Genomic DNA, 6502 nt, shown 5'->3' with positions numbered 1-6502 from the left:
AGTCAGCCATCTCCTGTTCTTGCCATTTTGTCCCACACAATAAACACCCTGAACTTTCACCGTGAGTCCTGCGTTTGAGTCCTCTACTCCAACTCCACTCAGCAACTTCTGACATATATAGCGCCAAATCACAAGAAAAGTAGCCTCAAGACGCTTTATATTGTACAGTAGCTACAGAAAAAAGCCCAACAACCATATGACCCCCTATGAGCAAGCACTTTGGCGACAGTTCGAAGGAAAAACTCCCTTTTAACAGGAAGAAACCTCCGGCAGAACCAGGCTCAGGGAGGGGCGGCCATCTGCTGCGACCGGTTGGGGTGGGAGAAGGAAAACAGGATAAAGACATGCAGTGGAAGAGAGACAGAGGTTAATAACAGATATGATTCAATGCAGAGAGGTCTATAGAAAGTGAGAAAGGTGACTGGAAAGGAAAAACTCGTGTGTCATAGTGGTCTGATCAGACAATATATTTACCCTTCTGTGCCATTTCATGTTTAGGTCAGTTATGTTTGTTTAGGTCAGTTATATTTCTTTGTGCAGTCATTTGGTTTGTTAAGTTTGCAGTTCTTTGCCTGAGTTCAGTTTTGTTTCTTTGACATTTTTTATGAGCTTAACATTAATTACTTTTGTAAATATAATATTTGGGTTAAATGAATGAAAACTTTGTTTTTCTAATAATTCTTGTGACTCCTTCTGCTTTTTCAACTTGGTTCATCACACAGCCCTAAATATTTGTTTAATGTCCTGGTCAAATATTACTCCAAGGTGTTACTGGAGGCCAAGGTAATGCCATCCAGAGCAAGTATCTGGTTAGATACCATATTTCTAGGTATTTTAGGGCCAAGTATAATCAGCAGCATAAAGTTAGTTGTCACCCAGGTCTTTATATCAAGCTCTGCTGTGTTCAAGCTATTAATTACTGCGTGCAGGAGAGCCAAAACACACATCAAACATTAAAGTTCAGTTATGCCAGCTTTAACCTTGGGATGCCTCAGCTTCTCTTTTATATCCCCCACACTCAACTCTCTGCATCAGGAAGCTCCTGCCACTGGTCACCCTGGGAGTTTCGTCCTTCTACACCCTAACAGTTAGCAGATAACGTAGTGAAGCATCGCTGACACAAAATTTGACTGACTTTAAACACTGGTCACTTCAGGTGTTGCTCTGATATACAGGAAATGACATCACGGCTCAAACTCTTTGTCAGTAAACCATTTCTTTATTTAACATATAAAATTTTGGTTTAATTGTTGCAGGATTTCATTACACAAACAAGCTGAAAAAAAACTGCAGAACACATGGATCAATGCATTCAATAACAACATAACAGGAAACAGATTTCTTAATCAAACTGCTGGAACAAAGCGAACCACTCAACACAAACACTACAGTAGAACAGTTTAGAAAGCTTAAAATGTAACAAGAGGCACATTTTCATTCATAGCTGCCTCATCAGATCTTTACAGAAGACTCCACCTGAACTCTGTGGAGCCTGATCTCAGGGGTTTAAGTCTGACCCTGAAACCAGAAGAGGATCTTTCTGTCTCTGCAGATTCACTGTGATCCAGAGATGGCAATGATTTCAGTCCTGCATCACGCTGATGTTTGCACAGAGAAGATAACTTAGTAAATACTTTTGAACATTGGTAACAGTAAACTTCATAATCATTATGCAAATTTTTACTCTCTGAATGGTACTCATGGCCATTGACCAGTGGTTGTTGATCAATGCTCATAAGAATTTGCATATTAGAAACTGACCTCACAGCCCATTGTTCATTCATTGAGCCGGTTTCAGTCGTTATGCAAATGTACTGTTTACAAGATTAACGTAAAAGCAGGAATCAAGACGTAACAGTTTATTTGTAACATGGAATCGTTTCTGAGTGGAGTATGAACTGAGATTACTCAAACTCTTTCACAGATGAAGTTCTCTTTCATGTGTCTGCGTTCATGCTTAGTATGATCACATGATTGTGAAAAGGTTTTGTCACAGTGTCTGCACTTGTATGGTTTCTCTCATGTGTGGACTCGTTTATGCTTTTCAAGCTGACGTGCACTGATGAAGGATGACCCACACTGATCGCAGACATGCTTTTTAACGCCACTGTGAAGGAGTTCATATTGTTTGAAGTCCTTTGAAGTGGTGAAGCCTCTCCCGCATTCTTTACAGTACATTTTGTTTCCAGTGTGTCTACGTTGATGTATTTTCAGAGTCCTTCAATGACTTCAACTTTTTCCACAAAGGTCACAACAAAAGTCTTTCCCACAGCGATGACAGGGTTGAGAACTTGATCCATCTGTGTCGCTCTGCTTCTAAACAAAAACACAAAGACAGTGTAAGTCAGTCCTTCAACATTTTTATCCTGAACGTCACCTGAAATAAAGAGCATCTCTGCCTAAGTCCAATTACATTTTACTGTTTACATTATCACACTCAGCTCAATTTAATGTGCTATAAAAACGATAAGAGTAAAAACATTAAAGTGATACTAGTTTAATGCTTCAATAACAATAACACAATTCTCAAACACTATCCCTAAAAACCTGTGATTAGAGTCTGAATAATCATTCAGAGCTGCCTTTCCATGCAGTAGAATTGCTAACATGCTAACACACTTTGATGAGCAGAGTTGTTTCAAACAGTCGGGCTGACAAGATAAAAATATAAATACATACCTCACAGTAACTGCACTTGTAGAGTCTTTCTGGTGTGGATCTGTTGGTGTGCTTTCAGGTAACGTGGAGATTTAAAAGTCTTCTCACACAGGTCACATTTATAAGGTCGTTCCTCAGTGTGGGTAAACATGTGACGTCGTAATTCTGTCTTTGTGGTAAACTGTTTACCACACTGATCACAGCTGTACACATCATGTCTGGTGTGAATGCGTAGGTGTGTATTTCGGCTCCCTATCAGGCTGAAAGTTTTTCCACAAATGTCACAGCTGTACGCCTTAATTCCAGAGTGGGTAACTAGATGACTCTGTAAGCTGTAACTGTGAGTAAAAGCTCTGCCACACTGATCACAGGTGTACGCTTTAACTCCACTGTGGATGAGTTGGTGTGTTTTTAAGGTTCCAAAGAGGGTAAAAGACTTTCCACAGTCTCCACAGCTGAACGGTCTCTCTCTGGTGTGGATGAGTTGGTGTGTTTTTAAGTTTCCGGAGTGGATAAAAGACTTTCCACACTCATCACAGCTGAACGGTCTCTCTCCAGTGTGGATGAGTTGGTGTGTTTTTAAGCTTCCAGAGTGGGTAAAAGACTTTCCACACTCGTCACAGCTGAACGGTCTCTCTACACTGTGGATGAGTTTGTGTGTTTTTAAGTTTCCAGACTTGGTAAAACACTTTCCACACTCGTCACAGCTGAACGGTCTCTTTCCACTGTGGATGAGTTTGTGATTTTTTAAGTGTCCAGACGTGGTAAAAGACTTTCCACAGTCTCCACAGCTGAACGGTCTCTCTCCACTGTGGATGAGTTTGTGTGTTTTTAAGCTTCCAGACTGTGTAAAAGACTTTCCACACTCGTCACAGCTGAAGGGTCTCTCTCCAGTGTGGATGAGTTTGTGTGTTTTTAAGTTTTCAGACTTGGTAAAAGACTTTCCACACTCGTCACAGCTGAACGGTCTCTTTCCACTGTGGATGAGTTTGTGATTTTTTAAGCTTCCAGACGTGGTAAAAGACTTTCCACAGTCTCCACAGCTGAACGGTCTCTCTCTGGTGTGGATGACCTGATGCATTTTTAGGGAAGCTTTCACAGTAAAATCTTTCCCAAACTCATCACGGTTGTATTTTTTTCTTCCACTTCTGTCTTCAACAAAATTGTCGGCCTCCTGAGAGCGCTGACTTCTCGATCCACGTTGGTCCTGCAGTGACAGAGATACAAACAGAGGCAGTGATTTGTGGGAAATACATTAAACGGGTCAGTATTTATGTCTCCAGATTGTTTGTATAGTGAGCCATTAAGACTGTACTCTTGGTACAGTTTTTATTTTTGCTGCTTTTGTCTTACACTGTCAAACAAACACAGATTTGCAGCGTTTGTATGTGTGTGCAAAAGCAAATGTGCCAGGCCTCAAAGACAATGGGTGGTTTGCACAACAAAAGCAGGATGTGAATCGAGCATACGACCTGTACAAGTCTCAGCAGGGGTGATTAACACCTCGGGACTTGCACCAGAAAATAAAAAAGTCAGTAATTCTAGTAGGTGTTGGGTTCAAGGGATTTCTGCACATTTGCGCAGGGTTAGTAAATCTAGTGTTAAAGTTAGCTCGGTGCTTACCTTTAGATGAGCCCACAAACCGAGAGAAACTCCGTGATGAAGCTGGAACTCTTTCCAAACACAGGAAACAGGTCAGGGAGCAGAGACCCACGTGGTTCACGCTGATCTCAGCTACGATCCAGGAGACAAGGGTGTGCAGATCGATGCAGATATCGATCCAAACGTTGGTAGTGGCATATGATCGATACTTTAGTTTGTTTCTCTCCTGGAGGTTCACTATTTACTCGCTGTGGATGAAAAAGCAGCTCTGTCTGTGTGAACACCTCTTCTTATGCGGCAGACGCACTTTGCTCCGCCCCCTTCTTCCTGCCCTGCTGGGATTTGTTACTGTGCCGTCACGTGACTCAGATGCCATCAGAAGACGCATTTGGACTGCAGAGAGAGAGAAAGAGGAGCAACATGTGGAGATATTTTATGACTGTAAATGAAAATGCTGGAGAACAGCTGGAAGGCTGTCAAGCCACAGGGGACCACAACAAGCTGTAGAGTTCAGCTTATTTTTCACACCTCAGTTAAATGCTTTGACTGAAGTCTCACTGCACACACTCAAACTTAGTGTTTGTGTACACCTTGGTCATTGTAACCTGACACTGATCAGTGCTGCTCTGACGACCACACTCACATCCATGTAATCATTTAACTGGGATGGTCTGGATTTACTGCACAATGCTGAATGTGTCCTTACAGTACAGGGAATAACTCTCTCTGTGTTCCTGTAGAGAAACTCTGGGTTTGTGTGCTGACGAGCATCACTCACAGTATGATACAAAGGCTCACTCATACCTTTCCACACATGGGACAAATTCAAAAAGATGCTGAAACCTTTAGAACATCATAAACTACACATTGTTGTACTCTTTTAGGATGGAACAGCTTTCAGATTTATTTACTCTTGAAAGGATAAAAGATGTTTTTAAGAATTTTGCATTCAAGAGGAGAATGTTTAAATAAGTCATGTAAATGAGAATTTCAAAGTTGGTGGCTGCAGTATATACAAATTGGTGTATCTCAAACATAAAACTATGAAGACACTCAAAATTAATTTGGAAACTGTTTTATGCAACTTTTTTACATTTACAAATTTGAGGGATGAACCTCTGAAATAACTTTAACTAGAAATTTGTGTAAAAATACCACTATTGCAATTTATTTAGTTACTGATGACTTGATGCATACATATGATTAAAATTTGGGATATAATGGTTGTATTGATGTATAGCAACTTAAAATACTCCCAGAAATGGCACTACAACATGTAAAAATATAAAGATAAGCTCAGGCGGACTGGGTTCTTTAGTAGGTCTAAAGGGTTAACCTGTGTCCTCACATCTGCTTCATGAATATGAAGGGTTGTAGTGGGAGAAGGTGGTGTGAAATCCTCATAGCTGTGGAGTGAGGAGGGGGCTCCTGTGGGTGAAGTCTTTGATGGTGGTGATGGCTCTGTGCTGGTGGGAGTGGGGAGGTGGGGGGATGATGGACCAAAGTGTCTCTTTTGTTGGGGAAGGTGGAGGTGTCAAGGCTGCTTGATGTCTCATCAAACCAGCAGTAAAAGTCGTTGAGGGTGTTGGCCAACAGCAGGTCGTCAGTGGAGTGGGGCTGTGTGCTTATATCCTTACTCTCGTTTCCCTTAGCGTATCTGTAACATGCAACTTCTGTCGGTGCTGTGCTACTGGAAACTGAATTTCCATCACACTATATGTTGTGATGATCTCAGTTCAGTCATGGTGTGTTCTGCCATCCTGCTGAATTGTGTTCCAGTGTATGAGCGTACAAACAAGCGTATGGCGGGGATGAATCGGAATGTCTTGAGCCTCAGCATCACATCATCATAGTGGGTGTCAAAGTAATACTCGGCCAATTCGGAGTCTGGCGAGTCTGAGAGGTCCCATGCTTGCATGTCTCCCTCTGAAAATGAGAACAATAACAAGATAGTAGTAGCCCCTGTCTCACTCTTAGTTCAACATTCCGAAATCCCGAATAAATAATCTCATCAACCCGTGAAAGAAACCCCAGTAGATGCGTAAAAACTAGTTCAATTAAAACTAGTGGTTTGATTAAATGAAACACTTGTGAACAAGCTGACATTACCCATTCAGAAGAAATTCCCACTTGTGCCGTTTTTAAAATAAAATGCATGCATCGCTGCAAGCTGAGATATTGTCAGAATTATAAAATTAGTGTGATTAAAACACTATTACCAACACTTTTGACTAGATGTAAA

General features: G+C 41.3%; 1 long non-coding RNA gene across 1 annotated transcript; it reads right to left on the bottom strand.

The window, feature by feature from the left end:
* Positions 1-235: 235 nt before the first annotated feature.
* LOC112844615 (uncharacterized) lies at positions 236-2749 on the bottom strand. Its single transcript, XR_003217353.1, has 3 exons — positions 2680-2749; positions 437-2316; positions 236-246 (listed from the first exon to the last, which is right to left on the bottom strand). It is a non-coding gene; the product is annotated as an uncharacterized LOC112844615 (long non-coding RNA).
* Between the last annotated feature and the right edge of the window lie 3753 nt (positions 2750-6502).

The sequence above is a fragment of the Oreochromis niloticus genome, unplaced genomic scaffold (genome assembly GCF_001858045.2).
Source record: "Oreochromis niloticus isolate F11D_XX unplaced genomic scaffold, O_niloticus_UMD_NMBU tig00000457_pilon, whole genome shotgun sequence".
Lineage (NCBI taxonomy): Eukaryota > Metazoa > Chordata > Actinopteri > Cichliformes > Cichlidae > Oreochromis > Oreochromis niloticus.
Note: the sequence above shows the minus strand (reverse complement) of the source record. Positions and strands in the feature narration are given on the sequence as shown.